The sequence below is a fragment of the Aotus nancymaae genome, unplaced genomic scaffold (assembly GCF_030222135.1).
Source record: "Aotus nancymaae isolate 86718 unplaced genomic scaffold, 86718_ANA_hifiasm-v0.15.2.pri h1tg000011l, whole genome shotgun sequence".
In the NCBI taxonomy this organism is placed as follows: domain Eukaryota; kingdom Metazoa; phylum Chordata; class Mammalia; order Primates; family Aotidae; genus Aotus; species Aotus nancymaae.
Window position 1 is genome coordinate 26,088,887 of NW_026988422.1, and position 24,139 is coordinate 26,113,025.

Sequence of the window (24,139 nt, forward strand, 5' to 3'; positions counted from 1 at the left end):
TCCAAAAAACAAACAAACAAACAAACAAACAAACAAACAAAAAACTATATATCTCAACTATACAAAAGTTTGGAACTTTGTAAATTAAATAACAATCATTATCATACCACCCTTTCCTCAGAAATTTCAGAATGATCATGAATGCTTCCTTATTTTAACCATGGTCTGCAAAAATCTATAGAGTCTTGTTGTCACTTTGTCCTTTCAGCACACTTGCCTGACAAAACTCTAGAGTGCTGGATGAATCCAATTAATTGCCTTCTCTGAGTTTGCACCTGGATAGTTAAACCCAGCTGCCACTATAAATTTATGGTTCAACATCAACCAGGTTTCCAAAACTATCTGGCAACCCTCTATGTCTTGTAGTTAGTTGCTCCTCACATTCTTCAAAATAAGTATTTCAAAACTCCCCTACATTCTTCAACCCTCCACCTCCTCTCCTATTCAAATAATGACATCGCCTCTCACTTCAAAGAGAAAAAGAAGCCAAAAAGGATGCTGAGGACTCATAGCACTTCCTACTCATATTTGCAAGACAGCCTACTTCTGCTCTCATCCTATCCTCTTTTATCTTTCTCTTCCCGTGCCCACACCTGAGCTGTCCCTTGACCTTCTGACTGGCCATCCTTAACATTTACACATACTTAATTATCTTAACTCATAAATAATACATATATATCTTTTCCTTAAGTTCATACCATTTCCTTCTACTCTTTTCTTGCATTTATACTCAAATTTATCAAAAATTGCCTTTACTCAAAATTTCCATTTGTTTACTTCTCTGCACTCCTCCAGAGACTAATTATAACACAATATAAATTACCACCATTCAATGAAAACAATCTCTCTAGCTAAGACATCACTAATTCTAAGATACACTTTGGTATCTATGGTCTTCCATTAATTTTGTTTACATTTGGAAACCTTTGGCATGCTGAATCACTTTCAACTCACTTTTTTGTTTTGGTCGGGAGTGGTTTCTGTTGAACAGCATTGTCCTGGTTTTCTTTCACTCCATGATTTCCCTCTCAATTTATTTTGTTGACTTATTCCCTTATCAGTTTTTCATTGTTGGCATTTCTTGAGGCTCCTTCTGAGGCTCTTCTTATGCATGGCATGCAACACTGTTTAAGGCATGTATACACATAAATGTTCAACATTTTCTTTTAAATTTAAATTCCAAATATCTGTCTGTCCAATCATTTACAAGTAGAAGTCTCTCGGTCACTTAAACTAAATTACTGAAAAGAAGTCTATATTATTTCCCATCAAATCTATTTTCCATACGGCTCTGGCCCCCACAGCATTAAAGTTCACCCAAATGTTCATGTAGAAAATATACAAATCTTTCCTGATACTCCATCTCTTTTTCTCCTAAAATCCAATCAGTCTTCATACTTTGGGGGTGCTTTTTCTAACTGTCTCTTTAATTATCAAGTTATATTTATCTCCACTTTCTCTGATCATCTACGCCAAGTCATTTTATCATTCATCTGAACACCAGACATAGTAACCTTTCCAAAAGCATGTGATGCATACCTAAAGCTTTTAAATATCTTTTTCGTTTCTCTTAGGAAGTTAGATTGTCTGTTTGCAGATGACATGATTGTATATTTAGAAACCCCCACCATCTCAGCCCAAAATCTCCTTAAGCTGATAAGCAACTTCAGCAAAGTCTAAGAATATAAAATCAATGTGCAAAAATCACAAGCATTCCTATACACCAATAATAGACAAACAGAGAGTCAAATCATGAGTGAACTCCCATTTACAATTGCTGAATAAAATACCTAGGAATACAACTTAGAAGGGATGTGAAGGACCTCTTCAGGGAGAACTAGAAACCACTGCTCAAGGAAATACGGAGGAAATAACGGGGTAATTTTAACTTTGTCAAGACCATGTTTCTTTTGTGGCATAAGATTTGACATAAATTCATGAGAAACAAATCATCATGTATTAGCCTAGATTTCCTTATAACCTCTAGTTAGTGTGCTAATAGCCAAACTGTCAGCTGATGGCCACTTGACCATCATATTAACCAAAATATTGTGGATTAGCTAAAATTTTCAGTGAAATCTGATTGGTCCCCATGTATCAACTATTGCTATTCTCATCATTTTGGAATGATATATACTTTTGCATAGTTAAAATCAAATGTAATGTACCTAAGAGGGTCTGAGTTAACATTATAGAGAATTTTAGCTTAAAAATGCTGGATTTTACCAGATATAAATTTTCAATTATGCCCAGACGAGGGACCACTGGGAATTCAGATTAAGTGGGTACAGCCCCAGTGAGGTGTTAAGAAACAAAACAGAATATCAGTGTGATTCTACAAGGCTTTCAGTTTTGTTTTTCACTCAGAATTGTCAAAAATGAAAATCACAGGCAACTGAGTTTTACAGGAGTTATGATGTAAAATAAATAAATATATAAGAATCTGGCCAGGCGTGGAGGCTCACGCCTGTAATCCCAGCACTTTGGGAGGCCGAGGTGGGTGGATCGCGAGGTCAGGAGATCAAGACCATCCAGGTCAACATGGTGAAACCCTGTCTCTACTAAAATACAAAAAATTAGCTGGGCATGATGGTGCGCTCCTGTAGTTCCAGCTACTCTGGAGGCTGAGGCAAGGGAATTGCTTGAACCCAGAAAGTGGAGGTGCAGTGAGCTGAGATCACACCACTGCACTGCAGCATGGTGACACAGCAAGACTCCATCTTAAAAACAAACATACAAAAAAACAGAATTAGCCCTGGTAAATAAACTACTTCTGTTAAAATAAAGCCTTTAAGTAGCTTACCCTTTGGGAAAGGAATTCCGATGTGAAAGGTCTTTGCTTTAGTTCATCTGGAAGCCCAGCTTCATCCCTACCCTTTCAAAATCTTGTTTTATTTTTGTGATTTTCTATGAGATACTCCAATATCAGCAATTAAATTTACTTGTTTTCTTTTAAAAATGTTGAAGACAGATTTTACTCTCTTTCTACAAAAAAAGCCTTAATCTGGCCGGTGCAGTGGCTCATGCCTGTAATCCCAGCACTCTGGGAGGCTGAGAAGGGAAGATCATGAGGTTAAAAGATTGAGACCATCTTGGCCAATATGGTGAAACCCCATCTCTGCTAAAAATACAAAAATTAACTGGGCGTGGTGGTGCTTATTATATTAGATTTCCTTAAAGTGGCTCTCAGACTTATCAATTCTAATTATTCCCACTATTTTGTCCTGTAGTATAATTTAAAAAACATTTGTGTTGTATTTTTTCTATACATTTGTTCTTTTCTAATTACTAAAGCTTAAAGTTTAGTCTCTTTTTTAAAAATATAAACTAAAGCGTATAAGATTGTGATTTTACTTCTCAGTGCAACCTAGGTTGTGAAACTTAATTTTGATATAATTGCTTTTTTTGAAAATATCTTTTATTGTGTACTTGATTGCTTGATATGTTCAGAAAGGCATTAATTTATAACTTTGACTTTTTAAAGTTTGTACAACTTTTTTCATAGTATGTTTTCAAAATATTTGAATTGTATGCATTTATTTTTGTATGTAATTGATTTTAGCCTTGGAATGTGTACATGTGCAAAATAAAACTATGGATCCTTGAAAACAGCTCTATTCTTAATCCATGGAAGAATTTATTTAATATATAACCCTCCCTTCTATAAATTATGTTCTTTATGGCTACTATTTCCCTTTTGTAAGTTTGTCTACTTAAGATTGCAGACTAATACTACTACTATACTGATATTTTTTCCAATGATTTATTTCTTGTCAGTTCACTTTGAATTTTGTTTCAGTTGTCTTTCATGTAAGTGACATCCTGTAGCAAAATAATCTCCCTTCTGCTCTGATGCCTCTTACATCAGGTTTTAAAGTTGATATATTCTAGGTCGTAATTCATAATATTACTCGACATCAGCTAATCTTATTTTACAAGTATACATATGGTTCTTTGTTAGTTCTTTTTCATTTTTTTGAAGTGTGGATATTTTTGGACTTACATAGTTTTGATGTTTTATATTTCAAGCTTCATTTTGAGTACCTCTTTACTTTTTTTCTAAGACTTCATAATTTTCTTTGTTATATGGTTGAACACTAAAAATTATACTTTAAAAGTGTTTTCATTCTAATAGAAATCAGTGTTTTTCTTCTATCCTTATAGTAACATCCCGCTTTATGTTGTAGAGCTATATTTAGTAGAGATATGTATTGCTTTCTTTCTCCTTCATTTTTATTCAGGCTTGATTGACAACAGATGTTTCTAGACCTTGTTTTGGCAGCAATAAAATATAGAGATTTTTATTCTTTTCTCCCCATTTCCCTACTTCCTAATGACAGACTTTTTTTTCAGATGTTGACTATGTGGCTTAGGGGATATGCACAACCCAAACCAAATTTTTGGTTCAACCTGCAATGACAGATCCAGGCTTTCTGGAGCCTGAAGCTTATATAATTTTAGGGGTTCTCTTTAAGAAAAAGAGTATGAAATTGTGAATACAGAATTAGCTATAAAATTGATATATAGAGTGTTTTGAATGAATAAGTAAATCCATACAAATTACTTGCATCTTGGAAATCTGTATCTCTTTGTTTCTCTATAATTCATTTACCAGAAATTTTATATAGAAGTGCTTTCTAATTACAATTTGATATCTCTCCCTCTCCCATTCTTTTACTCCTAACACTCTAACACCCTCCCTGCTACTCAAAGTAGGGTCTATGGATCAAAAGCATGGGAGAGGGTGTTAAAAATATAAAACCAGCCTGGTGTGGTGGCTCAGGCCTGTAATCCCAGAACTTTGGGAGACCAAGGCGGGCGGATCACAGGGTCAAGAGATCGAGACCATCCTGGCCAAATGGTGCAATCTCATGTTTACTAAAAAAAAAAAAAAAAAAAAAAAAAAAAAAAAAAAAAATTATCTGGGTGTGGTGGTGTGTGCCCATAACCCCAGCTACTCAAGAGGTTGAGGCAGGAAAATTGCTTGAATTGGGGAGTTGGAGGTTTCAGTGAGCCCAGATTACACCACTGTACTCCAGACTGGTGACAGAGCAAGATTCTGTCTCAAAAAAAAAAAAAAAAAAAAAAGTGTAAAACCTTATGCCCCAGCTCTGCAAATTTTGACAGGATTCTCAGGTGATTCGGTTGCACATTAAAGGTTGGTAAATACTGCATAACTCCACCTACTTACAGCACCTAAATAGACTCTGCAAGTGAGGGACTTGGAATCTAATGAAGGGGGCTTTTCTGGAAATCAGCTTTGCAGTAAGGATAAGGCAATTTTGGCTTACTTAGTAATGAACAACATTTAGATATTCTGCATTGGCTCTATGCAATACAGGAAAGCATTCAGACATATGCATACCCTTTATTGAGGGTCCTTCCAGACTCTGTCTTCACATTCCAAGATGCAAAGATAATGACACAAAACTGTTTTCTTAGCAGATTCCCCTTGGGCAGCTAGAGTAGTTCATTAAATGAATGATTAGATAAGGCTACACTGAATTGGGCCTCCAGGGCCCAGGAGTCCTCAAAGAGCTCTAGCTAGAAGAAGGAAAGCCCAGGAGGTAGTTTTTTTGTGGGCAAGTCTCTGGAAAGAAAGACAGGGGTCTAATGGCCACCAGCAAAAGAGGAATGTGGGGAAAAATAATGTGAGACTCTGTGTTAGGTTATTTGCTTTCTAGTGTGACAAAAATCCTCTTTTCTGTGTTCCCACAGAATCTTCTGTAAAATCTACTTTGCTCCCTAGTGCTTTTTTGGAGTGGATTTTCTTTTTCAGGAGAAAAAGTGCTGGACTCTGCTGTGAAGTTGGCAAAAAACAAAACCACAGGCCGCCCACTGGAGGGCAGCTTCCTGTGGGTTACTTCATGCACTGTGGCCTCTGCTCTTCACCCTTCCCTTGTGAGAGGACTGAGTGGCACTTTGTGATTGAATGCACAAAGAGGTTGGGTGGGTGGAGCTCTCGCCATGTTAAAAGGCGCTCTTTCTTAGTGGTAAGAGGTAGACACTGAAGTTTTTATTTCTGTTTCAGTTGTGGAAACCTCTTCCTTTTAGTCTTATTTGCCCTTGATTTAGTGTTTCAAGGATTAAATCTTGATAGTGTGAACTCAGAAAATCTGAGACAGGTCTCAGTTAATTTAGAAAGTTTATTTTGCCAAGGTTGAGGAGTCGCCTGTGACACAGCCTCAGCAAACCCTGATATGTGCTCAGGGTGGTCAGGCACAACTAGATTTTATACATTTAGGGAGACATGAGACATCAATCAATATATGTAAGAAGTACATTAGTTTAGTCTGGAAAGGCAGGACAACTTGAAGCAAATGCAGGAAGATTCACCTGGAAGGGAGCTTCCAAGTCACAGATAGGTGATACATCATTGGTTACACTCTCTTGACTTTCTGATTGGCCTTTCCAAAAGAAGCAAATCAGATATGCATCTATCTCAACGAGCAAAGGAGTGACTTTGAATGGAACTGGAGGCAGGTTTGCCCTAAGCAGTTTCCAGCTTTCATTTTCCTTAGTGATCTCAGTGGCCCAAGATATTTTCCTTTCACAATATGTTGCTCTAAGAGTCTAGAAGAAGCTGGACTAAGCTTTCTCTGTGTCCTTGTTCATATTTGTATCTCTGAGGCCTTTGCAGTTATTCCAACGAATAATTGGGGTAGGATAATCAGACACTACTAATTAGACTATGTTCATTAAACTTTTTGACACAATTATATGTCAGAAAAACCTACCTGGTATTACACACATTTTCTAGAATTGTTGTAAAGAGAAATAAGTTAACATAATATTTTCTGAAACTAGGCCAATTTCATGTAGAAAAATTGGTTTTGATAGAAGTGGCAATTTTTTTTAAAAAAAAAGGAGAAACAAATTCTACTTGTTTCAATCATGCATTGAACCACGGATGGCATATTCTCATCTATCTGAAAAATCTACCTGTTCATTTATTCTTTTGATTTGTTGGATTATTTCTTATACCTTCCTTCTTGCCTTTTTCTCTTCTCTTGCTGTTCTAGCAAAGCCAACAAACTGACACAAGAACAAAAAACCAAACACTGCATGTTCTCACTCATAAGTGGGTGTTGAATAGTGAGAACACATGGACACAGGGAGGGGAATATCACACACTGGGGCCTGTCAGGGGGTGGGGGGTTAGGGGAGGGATAGCAGGGGGTGGGTGGATTGTAGAAGGATAGCATTAGGAGAAATACCTAATGTAGATGATGGGGTGATGAATGCTGCAAACCACCATGGCAGGTGTATACCTTTGTAACAAACCTGCACATTCTGCACATATACCCCAGAGCTTAAAGTATAATAAATAAATTTTTAAAAAATGTGTGGCAAACAAGATAGATGGCCATTCTCTAGCTCTCTCACACTTTCCAATGTTTCCCTCAACAGAGACAGCATCATGGTACAGAAAACCTCTACTTCATATCAGGAAAGTTTGTGACCCTCTCTTCATCAGGTGATAGCAGAAGAAGGTCTTATAAATTCACTGATTAGACAGAGAAAACAAATCATATTTTTGAAGTTGCTTCCCAGAAAAAGTTTGTTTTAGCACAGTTGCTGAGTCTGCTTTTTCTCCTGGGCATAATAATCTAAATTTTTTAAAGATAAATGTAAATCCATTTTTAATATTGAATATATTCCTTTGCATATGAAGTTTTACTTTTCCTTGCCTAGGCTGTTTTAGATGGAGTTATATCTGCTACCAAATAAACCATAAATAATGTTTAGTTGTTATTTTATATACACTTTTTATCAAAACACAAAAAATAAATGAATCTTTTATCCATGTCAACACTGATGGGAAGAAAACAGCTCTCCAATTGTTGTGTCCTTTCTCCATAGTGCATAACAAATAAAACAAAATTGCATTTTAAAATCAAGACATCAAACCAGGTACATACATAGTATCTTACTTAAACTAAGAGTACAAGAGAGTTCTGAGTGAGATCTTTTGAATATTATTTGCATGAAGTCTGTATATCGTCTTTTCAAAAATTATTTTCATGTGGCACATAGCCAGTGATTCTAAATAACATGGCAAAGGGTCTTAGCAGATGACAAAAGCATGTCCATTTAAATAAACAATATTTTTAACACTATGGAAAAATGTTTTCTTATTCTTTTAATGCAGACAGTCTTCCCTCAGGCCTTTTACTTTATATTTGTTGTTAAAATTTTATCCTGAAAAGGTTTTAAATATCCAAACAATGAGAGAGAACAGTATAATGAAAGCCAATATGCTCACTACGTTTCCAATAAATACAACATTTTGCCAATTTTATTTTATCAATCAATATTTTTGTATATAAGTATTATAGCTTGATATTTTAAAGCAAATCTAATACAATCATTCTTTTACCTTTCATTCTTAAGTATTTTTATAGAAACGTTTAAAAATACAACCCCAATGCTATTATCACACACCAAAATTAACTTCTTAATACTAATACCCAGATTTCATTAAATTTTTCAAGATTGACTTCTAAATGCCTCTTTATGATTGATTTGTTTAAATCAGCATCAAACAAAGTACATACATAGTAACTTACTTGTAGTTTTGTTAGTCTGCTTTGTTCCTTAACAATTCTCCATGCTTCATGCCACGTCTTTCTTCATGTCGTATTTTAAAACAACTCAATTTTAATATCATTTTGACTGAATGATTGCTTCTTGTGTTGTCCAAATTTTACCTTTATCACCTGTTCACCCTCTCATTGAAGGGGTGATGAGGAAGAAGTTCTTTGTTCTACTTTGATTTTTAAAACAAGAGTGCTACACAGACATTGCTATGTACTTTCTATTCCACCATGTCAGGAGGCAGGCTATGTCTAGCCATCCCATTGACTGATTAATAGGTTTGGATGTTGTCAGTCTCATCTCCCTTTTATCTTTCACAATGGCCTTTACAAAATACTATCATAGCAACCAGAACATTAAATTGCATTTGATTGTATGTGTGCTTCTCATAAACTGACTGTAAAGTTCTTAAAGTCAACAACAGCAACAAACTTAAAGAACAAAAAACTAATGCTAAGTTCCATTTATTATAACCATGAAAGAATAATTCAATATTTAAAAACTATTAATATAGAATGGACAACAATCAAAATTTTAACAATGACTAGATCTTCTTTTGTTAGATGCAAAAAAGACATTTGATAAAATTTGCCTACTCACAAAATTTAAGAGTATCTTTAGAAAAGAATAAATGGCTTATTATTTAACATGATAAGAAAATATACTTACAAAGGAAACCTGAAATCCCACTATTTTAAATTCTTAGTAAATTCAATTTCAGTAAGAATGTTGGATGATTTACAAAGGGATTTTTGCTACTTATTTATATAACATACCTATATTACTTTCAAAAACAAATGCAAATTGAAATTCCTATTTTGAAATTAGCCCCGTAGCATAATCAATAAAGATTCATATGTTCAAATGTAAGTGACTGTGTGATTTTTGACCAGCAGAACAAAGCAATAAACCCTTATAAAAAATAGATTTTAGTTTCTCTAAATGTTATTTTCATAGTTTAGTAAACATTAAAAAAGCATTTTTTGTATAAATAATTTACTCTCCACTTAAAAGGATGCAAATTGTCTAAAGTATAATATTTATTTTTAACGTGCCACATATACCTACCAAGATATTGTATATTCTCTCATAGACTTACTGAAATATAAAGTTCAACATAAAAGTTTTCCTTGTTTATATTTTATTTTCATTAATACATAATAAATGTGGATATTTTGGGGGATACATATAATATTTTGATACATTTGTATAATATGTAATAATCAAATGATAATTGAAATATTCATCACCTAAAATATTTATCTTTATGCTACAAACATTGAAATTAATCTCTACTAGCTATTTAAAAATATACAATAAATTATTGTTTACTATAATCATATTGCTGATTTACCAAACATCAAAATAAAAACTTAAGGGCTCTTCCCTGGCTTTCCAAGTATAAAGATAATTAACAATATTCTTCTATATATGCAAACAAATGGTTTAGAAATTTATATTTAGCACAGGAAAAATGCAAAATCACTTATTTTGAATGCAAGGAAATTGCTTAGTATGCCCACTAAAGATGAAAGACAACTTTTTCCTTTATTCAACACAATATTGCTTGTGTTTTGTGGAGTTGATGAAATCAGACTCTGCTTTTGTCCTTATTTAAAATCTGGCAGAGGCTTCTTGTCTTTGGCCAAAACATGCAAATGAGATCATTGAATAAAATAATGTGACTTTCCAAAATTTACAATTGGTCATAATTAATAGCAAATTATATTTACTTTGTTCCAAAGTAAAAATGGCAGAAAAAAATTTGCAGATATAGAAAGAGTATTTTCATACAATTTTCTGTCTCAGAAACATTCTAATTAGTAAGTCTATCATGAATAAGGAATAGTTTGCTCCTATAAAACCTAAGAAAGAATTCGTCAAGCCACTTTAAATCATTTTGAATGGTCTAATTATCCAAACTGTGTTTTGAATGTATTCATACAAAATGCATGAGATTTCTATTCAGCTTCTGGTGAGACTGATCATTAAATTCATAGAATTGTGTTTTAAAAATGAAAAGTCTTCTTTCACTTATCCAAATAAATTTAGTAGTTTATGACTTTAGCAGGGGATATGGAATTTTTTTTTAATACAGAGGAAATTAGTGTAGATTCTAAGACATTTGGATTGTTTTCTTAACGAGATTCATCTGCCGCTACCAATATTACTGAAAAATGGCCATGGATTTGTGAATATTTATTGTCCCCAATCTACTCCTCTTCAATGTTCATCATTTCTCACTTTGAATGTAATTTTCTCCACTGTCTCCTTTTCTTAAGTTTGGAATGAGAAATCTGACTTCTGTGATGGTTAGAAATTTGGCACCTGTGATGCTTATTTCTTTGCAGGTTTTCATATTTTCTCCAGGCATTTCTGTTAATCTTAATTTTCTAAATGTTGACTACAATGGCATAGGTATATTTTTTCTGCTAGTTTCTTATTCATTTTGCTTTGCATTCAGTGAGTCATCTTAGTCTAAATATTTATGTCTTCCATAAGTCAACTGAAATGATTTCCTAATTATTTTTCTGCCTTCTGTTTGCTGTGTTTTTGCCTTCTGGACTGCCTATTTTTAAGAGAGAATAAACAGAAATTCTAAATCATACTTTTTACTGTGGTGCATTTTAAAAAATTTCCTCCTTTAATAGATTTGTGATCCATTCTCAAATATTTTCAGCTCTATCTTTCTGCTTACTAATCTGCTCTTCAGCTATGTCTATTCTGCAGTGCAATTCTTCCCATCTGCTAAGTGTATCATTTTGAAAAGGCTACATATGTGAGTATATACCCAAACACATACACAATTTCTAGAATTTCTTCTTGATAATCTTTTCATAATAATCTCTTCCTCCTTCATATCTAATTGCTTTTAAAGGTGTTATCTATTTTTCTGAACATATTGATACAATTACTTCCGAATCCTGTTTGTTCTAAAGGATTTAATTCTATTGGTGCAAGATCTTTATTTTTTCTACTTTCATTTTGTCTATTTCATTACTTCTTAGATAGTTTGTATTCTCTATTGGGTGCTTATCATAATAGTTGAGATTATCTGTCAGACATCTTGTGCTTCATATTGCACTGGGGTGGGAAGGAAAATTATCACAGGGCTTGAATTTTTTTTTCTTTAAAGTTTCATGTGATCTTTTTCTCCCTTCCTCTCTTCTTTCCTTTCTTTCTGGTGATAAAAGGAGAAACACAGGTCAATCTATTAGATACACTACCTCAGCAACTGGTGTTCTGGGGAAGACAGATATCCACTCTTTCTTGGTGTTTTCAATGCCTCCTAGCATTTCTCAAGTTCCTACATTCTGGAGCATGAATCCTGGACTATCCAGAATGTAGGATGCGAAACATGAGGAGACAGAGAATCTCATTTCAGATACAAGGCTCACATGAGGTGACAGATGGACAAGGTCAACCTGCTGTCTCCTTCCACTGCAAAATTGACTCACTTTGTCCCTTACCATAATGTTTGCGGAATCCTACTCCCATATAATTCTGTTTTGCAAAACACTTGAAAATAAGGATGAGTTAATATATTATGTATAATATATTACAAACCTCACTCAAAAAAAGCATGCTCTTAGCCTTTCAAGTTATCTTTAATAATATATTACTTCAAATATACAGGAATATAAATATAATGAACACCAATTATTCATGAACAAATGATAACAAATCATAAAATTTTATCATATTTGCGTAATGTACTTATATTTTCAAAAATTATAGATATATTTGAAGACTCTTTATAATCCTACTTAATGTCATTTATTTTTTCCCTAAAGCAATTATACAAAATTTGCCTAAATCATTTCTTATGCATCTTATAGAATATACGTTTCTGTAGATTATATATCTGAAAATGAAATTGCTAGATTTTAAGATATGTATTTCATTCTAACTATATTTTCCAAATTGCTCTTCAATGTAAAAATTTCATTCTAAAATGTTATCAAATATATATTCAAGAGAGAAGAGCCAAGATGGCTGACTAGACAAGGACAGAAAGAGCTTCTCTCACTATGAAACCACATCATCAAGAGAACCAGCACACTTCAAACATGTCTTTGGAAAGACAACATTGAAAGTGGACAGAGGGAGGGTGCAGAACCTGGGCTGAAAGGAGAGGAAGCTGAGAACCCTGTATGGGGTTGTTGAGCACCAGGATGTTTTCCTGGCCCTGAACAGATCCTGGGGAAGGGGAGAGTAAAGGCAGTACTAGAATGGCCCACACTTGCTGCAGATCTCTGGAATCATAGCTTCAAGAGACCTCATGATCTCCACAGACATTTGAACTATCAGGGAGAACTTCTCAGGAAGTGGGCAAAGACAGAACTCTAGCCTGTATGGAGCCCAGAGGTTTGGTGTAGGAATGGCTGCTGTGGAGCATGGCCATGGGGTCTATTCTAAGGCTCACAATTCTCTAGATGGATTTAGCATTTGTTGGCTCCTTGCCTGTCCCAGGATCCCTTCCTACCCATACCTACTTGCAGCACAGCCTTAGCTGACTAGCCAAGGCCCTTGCCAATGGCCACTGCCATAACCCTTTCACCAGAAGACCTTGCCTAAAAGTCAAAGAGCTTCTGCAGGTGGGCCTTTGCTGGCATGCACTCACTAGCAGGCTCCCCCAACCCCCAGGCCACTGCTTCACTGATATTCAGGTTCATGCTCATCCCACCACCACCCTGCCACTGGTGCCCACATTTGTGCACACAGGACACATGCCTACCCTGATGTCAGGATACACATGTGTGGGAGGGAACCCAAGTCTTCCCACCACTGCCCTGCTGAAGCACCTTCGTGGGTACCCCATATCAGACATACCAGAGTGTTGTTATCAGTGGACTGGGAACACCTCAGCCCCTCCAGTACAGCAGGTGCTTAACCGTGAGGAACCAGAAAACAAAGCTATATGCCTGGTTCCAGCCCCGTGGGGTTAGAGCATGCAGCCCATAAGTGCTGAGCTAAGACTTGGCCTCCTGAAATCATCCAGAAACAAAGCCACTAAACCCAACTTCTACCACAGTCAAGTCTTCAAGGGCATCAAAGAATATAAAAGCAAAAAGACTCATCCAAAGGACAGCAATTTCAAACATTAAAGGATCATTAGCTCACACAGATGAGAAAGAAACAGCACAAGAACTCTGACAACTCTAAAAGCTAGAGTGTCTGCTTACCTCCAAATGATCACACTAGCTCCCCAACAATGGTTTTAAACCAGATTGAATTGGATGAAATGACTAATTTTAAATTCATAATCTGGATAGAAATGAAGATCACTGAGATTCAAGACAAAGGAGAAACACAATCCATGGAATCCAAGGAATCCAATAAAATGACATAAGAGCCGAATGATGAAATAGCCGTTTCAGAAGATAACCAAAATGATCTTTTAGAGCTGAAAAACTTACTACAAGAATAGTAAAATACAATCAGAAGTATCAACAACAGAAGAGTCTAAGCTGAGAAAATAATCTTAGAGCTCAAAGACTAGTTCTTCATATTAGTAAGACAAAAATTAAAAAAGGAGAATTTTAACAAATGAACAAATACTCTGAAATATATGGACTCATATAAAGAGACCAAGCCTAAAACACATTGGCATCCCAGAAAGACAGGGAGAGAGAGGAAGCAAGGTATATAGTCATCAGATTTTCCAAGGGCAACACAAAACAAAAAATAGTAACAGTAGCTAGAGAGAATGGGCAGGTCTTGTACAAAGGGAACTTCAGCAGGCAAACTGTGGACCTTTTAGCAGAAATTTTTACAAGCCAGAAGAGATTGAAGACCTATATTCAACATCCTTAAAGAAAAGAAATCCCAACCAAGAATTTCATATTCAGACAAATTGATCTTCATAATCATGGGAGAAATAAAATACTTTTTACACAAGCCAACACTGGAGGAATTTATTATCACCAGATCTGCCACATAAGAACTCTTTAAGGGAGTGCTAAACATTGACATTAAAGACCATTACCTACCACCATGAAAACACACTTAAGTGCATGGTCCACTGACACTATAAAGCATATTCTAGTCTACATATCGACCAACTAACAACATGATAACAGGATCAAGAGCTCATGTATCAATAGTATCTGTAAAGGTAAATGGGTTAAATGCCTCACTTAAAAGACACAGAGTGGCAAGTTGGTTAAAGAAGCAAGACACAACTGTAATGGGGTCTTCAACAGACCCATCTCACATGAATGATGCCTATAGGCTCAAAGTAAAAGGATGGAGAAAGATCTATCAAGCAAATGGAAAGCAAAAAAGACCAGTGTTCGCTATTCTTATTTCAGACAAAAGAGACTTTAAAACAACAATGGCCAAAAAGGACAAAGAAGGGTATTATATAGTGACAGAAGGTTGAATGCAACAAGAAGACTTATCTATTGTAAATATATATGCAATCAACACTAGAGCACCTAAATTCATTAAACAAGCTCTTAGAGACTCTTGAAGAGAAATAGATAACCACATAATAGTGGGAAAATTCAACACTACACTGACAGTATTAGACAGATCACCAAGGCAGAAAACTAACAAAGATATTCAGGATCTAAACTTGATACTTGACCAAATGGACCTCACAGACATCTATAGAACACTGCACTCAATAACAGAGCATACATTCTTCTCATCTGCACATACCACATACCCTAAGATCAACCTGATGCTCAGCCTTAAAGCAATTCTCAAAAAATTAAAAACAATAACAAAACAGAACCACATCAACCACACTCTCAGAACATAGCACAATAAAAACAGAACTCAACATTAAGAAGATTTCTCAAAACCATACAATTATATGGATATTACACAACCTGATCCTGAATGATTTTTGGGTAAAGAATGAAATTAAGGCAGAAATCACAAATTTTTAAAAAACAAATGAAAACAAAGATACAACATTCCCGAATCTCTGAGATACAGTAAAGCAGTGTTAAGAGGAACATTTACAGTGCTAAATACCTTCATTAAAAAAAGTTAGAAAATATAAACAACCTAGCAACACATTGAGAAGAACTGGAAAAACAAGAGCAAACTAACCTCTAAGCTAGCAGAAGACAAAAGATAAGCAAAACCAGAGCTGAACTGAATGAACTGGAGACGTAAAAATCTATAAAATTATCAACAGAAACAACAGTTGGTTCTTTGAAAGAATAAATAAAATGTATAGGCCACTAGCTAGACAAATAAGGAAAAAAATCAGAGAAAATCCAAATAAACACAATCAGAAATGACAAAGGTGTATTACTGCCAATCCCACTTGGAAAACAAAACAAAATACCTCAGAGATGATTACAAACATCTCTATGTACACAACTAGAAAACTTAGAAGAAGAAATGAGTAAGTTTCTGGAAATATAACCTCCCAAGCTTGAACCAGGAAGACGTTGAATACATAAATAGATCAATAATAAGTTCCAAAATTGACTCAATAATAAAAAGCCTACCAAACAGAAAATGCCCTGGTTCAGACAGCTTCATGACTGAATTCTACAAGACAAATAAAGGAGAGCTGGTGCCAGCATACTAAAAATATTTCAAAAAGTCAAGAAGGAAGGATTCCTCCCTAACTTGTTCTATAAGGCCAGCATCATTTGGATACCAAAATCTGGCAGAGACACAACTTCAGGCCCCCATGACTGATAAACATAGATGAAACAATCCTCAACAAAATCTAGCTATCAATAAAGCAAACAGACAACCTAGAGAATGGGAGAAAATATTTGTGAACTGTGCAAGGTTTAATATCTAGAATCTATAATACACTTAAATCAACAAGCAAAAAACAGTCCTATTTAAAAAAAAAATGGACAAAGCTATCAGTGAGACTGGATAAAGAAAATGTGGCACATATACACCATGGAATATTATGCAGCCATAAAAACAATACATTCATGTCCTTTGCAAGTACATGGATGAAGCTGGAAACCATCATCCTCAGCAAACTAACACAGGAACAGAAAACCAAACACTGCATGTTCTCCCTCATAAGTGGGAGCTGAACTGTAAGAACACATGGACACAGGGAGGGAACATCACATCAGGGCCTGCCAGGGAGTGGGGGGAAAGAAGAGGGAGAGCATTAGGACAAATACCTAATTCATGTGGAGCTTATAACCTAGATGATGCATTGATAGGTGCAACAAACCACGATGACACATATATACCTATGTAACAAACCTGTGCATTCAGCACATGTATTCCAGATCTTAAAGTAAAAATTTTTAAAAAATTTTAAAAAGGGGCAAAGAACATGAACTTCTCAAAAGAAGATATGGAAAGGGTCAACAAATATATAAAAATTGCTTAGCACAATTAATCATTAGAGAAGTGCAAGTCAAAAACACAATGAGATATCATTGCACACCAGTCAGAATGGCAATATTAAAAAGTCAAAAGATCCATGCTTGTGAGGTTGCAGAGAAAAGGGGAATGCTTCTAAATTGCTGATGGGAATGTAAATTAGTCCAGCCACTGTGGAAAGCAGTTTGGATGTTTCTCAAAAAACTTAAAACAGAATAGCCATTTGACCTGGCAGTCTCATTACCGGGTATGTACCCAAAGGAGTATAAATTATTCTACCATAATGACTCGTGAATGTATATGTTCATTGCAACAGTTTTCAGAATAGCAAAGATACTCTATCAACCTAGGTGCTCATTAATGTTAACCTAGATAAAGAAAATGTAGTACGCATATACCATGGAGTACTACATAGGCATAAAAAGAATGAAATCATGTCCTTTGCAATAACATGGATGCAACTGGGGGCCACCATCCTAAGAGAACTAATGTAGGAGCAGAAAAACCAAATATCACATGTATTCACTTACAAGTGGGAGCTAAACATTGAATACACATGGACACAAAGAAGGACTCAAAAGACTCTGGAAACTACTTGAGGGTGGGGGATGGGAAGAGGGTGACAAAATGCTAGCCTCACTATTTGGGTAACAAAATCATTTGTACACCAAATCCCAGTTACATACAGTTTACCCATGTAACAAATATGAATATATACCCCATTAACCTAAAATAAATGTTGGGAGGAAAAAAAAAAAAAAAAACATGGCCAGGCACTATGTCTCATATCTGTGATCCCAGCACTTTGGGAGGGCGAGGCAGGAGGATCACTTGAGGTTAGTAGTTTGAGACCAGCCTGAGCAACATAGAGACCTTGTCGCTACAAAAAATTTAAAAAGTTATCTGGAAATTGTGCCTTATGCCTGTATTCCCAGCTACTTGGGTGGGGGCTGAGTGGGAGGATTGCTTGCTCCTGAGGGGTTGAGGCTTTAGTGAGCTATCATACCACTAAAATGTAGCCTGAGCAACAAAATGAGACCCTAGCAAGAGAAAAAAAAAATATTAGAAAGGAAACACCAAAATACTCCACAAATATATCTTCTAGCCTCTTCCTTCTCTACTTCTTTGTACAAAGTTAGTATTATAACTGTTTAAAATTTTTTTACCAAAATTGTGGATGATAAAATACAAAGAAAATCACTTTGTATTTTAGCTAACATTTTTTATTTAAAAGTCATAAATAGCTATATTTTTGGCCTGACAACTTCTGTAAAATTCTTACTATTTTTCATCATCCACTCTTTCCCTCCATTCTTTCCTTCCTCCCTCCTTATATACCACTTGTAAGATGAATTATTTTTTAGATATTCTGGATGTAAGTCCTATGTGTATTGCGAGCTTTGTAGCTATATTTTCTTTTTTTCAAGGCTGGATTTTAGTATTGTTTTTGACAATTTCTACCATTAATATTTACTTTAAGGACAGTAGAATTTATTATCTTTATTTGTTTACATGTTATAAGGGTTTCATCTCATTTCTTTTTTCAAGGTCTTGTAGATCTACAGATCTACTACTAAAATTTTATCTTCTTTTTTAAAAGTCTTACCAAGTACATGTGTCAGAATTTGTGTGTGTGTGTGTGTGTGTGTGTACAGTGTGATACACGGGCTTGTTTTTCCATAAACCCACCTCATCCAGTATCATTTCCCCAATAGTCCATTAGTTCCCCATAAGGTGAATGCTAAATGTTAAACTAGGTATTTCCTATAAATTTTGCCCAAAAAAACCTTATTGGAAGTTAAATTGGAATGAGGTTAAATCAACAAAATAAATTCTGGCTAATTTATGTCTTCATGATAATGGGTCTCCACAATTATGAATCTAGTTTATTTAGTGTCTTTTTACTCCATATAACATTAGTCATCTTTTTATTTCTTTATTCCTAGCTAAATTAACATACGTATTCCTTTTTAAATAGTCTTCTTAAGTTAGGTTTTCTAACGTGTTATTAAACTGTTAGTTTGATTTATTAGTATTGATTACATAGAAGTGAGCAAATAGAAATCTGCTAAAGTTTCCTATGGGGGAACATCTTCAATTTTCTATGATTGCATCATATTATTTGCAAGTAATTTTATTTTTCATTTCAATTTTTGTATATACATTTTCTGCCTCTTTTAGTTTTTACTTATTGCAGTGGCAGGAGCAACAATAAAATAATAAACAGAAACAATGGTATTAGGTATTTTTGCCCTGTTCTTACATTTAAAAGTGGAAGACATAAATATGAATATATACTTAAAATAATATTACTACAAGCATCTAGTAGATTCTTATGGGTAGGCATATATACTCTGCTAAATTTTTATTTCTGAAATGTATATAAATTAATTCAATCCTTTTACTGAGTTTATTATGGAATACACATATAGCTTCTTTAATTAGCATGATTAATTAAATATATATTTTATTGTTAAATATTGAAATAAAATTGAAAATATGTTTTTAAGACATTGCTGGATTAGCAAGGCTTAATTTTGATTATAATTTTGTCATTTATGTTTAAAATTAACCATCTTATATTTGTCTTCTCTCTTACAGGTCTTGTCTAGTTTTGGCATCAGAGTTAATGACATGTAGTTTGACTTGTACCTCTTTTTCCATTATGATTCCTTGAAGCATGTTAATTAGATTAGATGGAGGCCACAGTTGAACCTTCAACAACGTGGGTTTGAAATACCTGGGTTCACTGGAATTCTCTGCTGTCTCCACTATCCCTGAGGCAGATATAGTAATACTAACCCCTTTCTTCCTCCTCTTACTCAGCCTATTTAACATGAAGAAAATGAGGCTGAAGACCTTTATGATGATCCAAATCCACTTAATAAATAGCAAATAGATTTTCTCTTATGATTTTCTTAACATTTTCTTTTCTCTATTTATTTTAAGAATAGAGTATATCTAATATATATAACATACAAAATATGTGTTAATTGACTGCTTATGCCCTTTTTAAAATTTCCTTTCAACCACAGTCTATTAGTAGTTAAGTTTTGAGGAAGTCAAAATTTATATACATGTTTTCTACTGCAAGAGGGATCAGTACACTAACCCTTGTATTGCTCAAGGGTGAACTATAGATATTTATGCATTGAAACATTGAGATAGCTCTGCTGCAAAACTATTAGGCTAACAGTTGTTTTACCTGTAAGTTTTCATGGTAAGTTTAATGTCATGTTTAAATTGTAAAATTTTTAGTTTTGTGAGTACATAGTAGGTATATATATTTATGAGTTAGATGAAATATTTGGATACAGGCATATAATACATAATCATCACACAGGAAAAATGGGTTATCAATCACCTCAAGAATTTATTCTTTGTGTTATAAACAATTCAGTTATACTCTTTTAGTTATTTTTGAATGTACATGTAAATAATTTTTGGTTGTCACCATGTTATGCTAGCAAATTCTAGGTTGTATTAATTATTTCTAACTATTTTTTGTAGTCATTAACAATCCACACTTTCCTATCCCTCCCACCCACAGCTACTCATCCAAGCCTCTGGTGACCATCCTTCTGTTCTATCTCCATGAGCTCTATTGTTTTAATTTTTGCTTCCACAAATAAGTGAGAACATGCAAATTTTGTCTTTCTCTGTCTGCTTACTTCACTTACCATAATGCCCTTTTTTATTTCTGATTTTCTTTATTTGGGTTTTTTCTCTCTTTTTTTGTTTTTCTTAGCCTGGCTAAAGGTTTGCCAATTTTTTGTTTTTCTTTTCAAAGAACAAATTTAGTTTTATTTATCTCTTATACTGTTTTCTTCATTTCAATTTTATTTATTTCTGCTTTTATTTTTTTGTACTAATTTTTGGTTTTGTTTGCGCTTGCTTTTCTAGTTTCTTAAGATGAATCTTTAGGCTGTTTATTTAAAGGATTTTTGTTTGTTTGTTTGTTTGGTTGGTTGGTTGGCTGGTTTAGGTGCTTATAGCTATAAACTTCCCTCTTAATACTGCTTTTGCTATATCCCAAAGATACTGGTATGTGAGCCGCCATTATCATTTGTTTCAAGAAATTGTTACATTTTCTCCTGAATTTCTTCATAGACCCACTGGTCTCAGGAGCATAGTTTTTAGTTTTATGTATTTGTACAGTTCCAAAACTGCTCTTGTTATTGATTTCCAGTTTTATTTCTTTGCGATCAGGAAAGGTGCTTTATAATATTTCAGGTTTTTTTTCTGTTTTTGTTTTTTAGATTTAGGACTCATTCTGTAACTCAACATATGGTCTCTCTTTGCAATGATCCATGTTCTAAGGAAAAAAAATGTGTATTCTGTAGCAGTTGAATGAAATGTTCTGTAAATATTTATTAGGTCCATTTTGTCTATAATGCAGATGAAATTCAGTATTTCTTTGTTGATTTTCTATCTGGAAGATCTGTCCAGTACTGAAAGTGGAGTATTGAAGTCTCCAGCTAGTATTGTACTGGAATATATTTCTCTCATTAGTTTTAATAATACTTGGTTTATATTTATTGAAACACCAGTGTTGGGTGCATGCATATTTATAATTGTTATATCCTCTTGCTAAATTCACACATTTATTATTACATAATCACTTTCTTTGTTCTCTTTTTTGAATTTTTTTTTCTGATATCAGTACAGCTACTTCTATTCTTTTCTGGTTTCTATTGACATAAAATATGTTTTCCATCTCTTTGTTTTCAGTTTAGCTGTGTCTTTACAGATGAAGTATGTTTGATAAGTAAGGACTTACTCTTGCCATATTGTTTTTTGTTTTCTCGTTGTTTTGTGGTCTTCTCATCCTTCTTTCCTTCCTCCCTGTCTTCTTTTGGTGAAGGTGACTTTGTTTGGTGGTACGATTTAATTTCTTGCCTTTTATTTTTTGTGTGTTGTAAGTTTTTTTATTTGAGAGTACCATGAGGCTTGCAAATACTTTATTACATACCATTATTTTAAGCTGATATCAATGTAACAGTGTTTGCATAAAGACATTTAAAAAATGAATAAAGGCTCTACACTTTATCACTCTGCTTTCTAATTTTTTCTTTCTTCTATTTACATCTTATTTTATTCTCTATGTCTCGAAATGTTCTTGAAGTTGTTATTTTTTTTTAATTGTTCAACTTTTATTCTTTCTTCTTAAGATATGACTATTTACGAAACTGACTTGGCATAGTGGCTCATGCCTGCCTGTAATCCCAACACTTTGGGAGGCTGAGACGGGCAGATCAACTGAGGTCAGGAGTTTGAGACAAGCTTGACCAACACAGTGAAACACTATCTCTACTAAAAGTACAAAAATTAGCTGGGTGTGGTGGCAAGCACCTGTAATCCCAGCTACTCAGGAGGCTGAAGCAGGAGAATCACTTGAACCTGGGAGGTGGAGGTTGCAGTGATCTGACAGAGCAAGACTATCTTAAAAAAAAAAAAAAGAGTATTTTACACACCAGAGTTACAGTGTTATCATTGTCCGTGATTGTCTGTGTACTTAATATTATCAGTGAGTTTTGTGCCTTCCAATTATTTATTATCACTCATTAACATCCTAGCCTCATCCATTCTGCTATTAAAAGATGCTGATGCATTCTTTAGTATGTCAATTGCATTTTTCAAGTCCAGAATGTCTGCTTGAGTCTGTTTATTTATTTTAGTCTGTTAACTTTATCTGACAGACTTCTGAATTTCTTCTCTGTTTTATACTGAATTTCTTCTCTGTTTTATACTGAATTTTTTTTGAGTTTCCTCAAATGAGCTATTTTTTTATTTTTTAAAATTTTACCATCCAAAAAACATGTTGAAAAATGAGCTATTTTGAATGCTCTGTCTGAAATGTCAAATAATTCTGTTTCTCCAGTGATATGGTTTGGTCCTGTGTCCCCTTCCAAATCTCACCTTGAACTGTAATAATCCCCACATATCAAAGGTGGGACCAGGTGGAGATGATTGAATCATGAGAGTTGTTTCCCTCATGCTGTACTCACAATCATGTGTGAGTTCTCATGAGATATGATGATTTTATCAAGGGCTTTTTTCTTTACTCAGCACTCATTCTCTCTCCTGCTGCCTTGTGAGAGGTGCCTTCTGCCATGATTGTAAGTTTCCTGAGGTCACCCCAGCCATGCAGATCTGTAAGTCAATTAAACCTCTTCTTTATAAATTACCCAGTCTCAGATAATTCTTTATAGCAGCATGAGAGTGAACTAATACATCCAGGATTGGTTCCTGGTGTATTAGTAAGTTCATTCGATGAGGACATGTTTTCCTGGATGGTCTTGATGCTTGCGGATGTTCATCAGTGTCTAGGCATTGAAGAGTTAGGTACTTATTGTAGTCTTTGCAATCTAAGCTTGTTTGCATCTCTCCTAATTGGGAAGGATTTTCAGGCATTTGAAAAGATAGGGTCCTGTAAGCTAAGCTCTATATGCATTATGGGGTTCCACAAGCCCAGTAATGCCGTGATTCTTGCAGACTCATGGAGGTACTACCTTGGTGCTCCTGGTAAGATCTGGAAGAATTTTCCAGATTACCAGTCAGAAACTCTTGCTCTCTTCTTTTACTTTATCCAAAACAGTCTTTCTCTCTATATGCTGAGCTGCCTGGAGCTGGGGATAGGATGACACAAGTACCCTTGTGGTCACCACCCCCGGGAATGTGGTGGGTCAGATCTGAAGCCAGCCCTGCACCAGAGCTTACCCAAGGCCCTCTGTAACCACTATCTGACTACTCCTATGTTCACTCAAAGGCTGGAATGCTCTACAATCAGCAGGTCACAAGGCAGCCAGGCTTGTGTTCAGAGAAGTAAGTTCTCCATCCCCCAGGCAGATCCAGAGATGATATCTGGGGCCAGGGACTGAAGTCAAAAACCTTGGAAGTCTACCTGTTATTCTATTTTACTACAGCTGAGCTGGAATTCAAACCACAAGACAAACCTTCCCACTCTTTCCTCACCTTTCCACAGGCAGAAGAGTCTCACCCCATGGCCACCACAACCACCCCAGGCCCATGGTGAGTACCACCAGGCTATCACTGCTCTTGATTTAAGGCCCAAGTGCTCTTCAGTCAGTTTGTGGCAAATGCTGCCTGACCTGGAACTCACCCTTCAGGGCAGTGGGTTCCCCTCTGCCCCAGGACAGGCCCACAAATGCTGTCTTAGAGCCAACACCCAGAATTGGGCACCCCACAAACC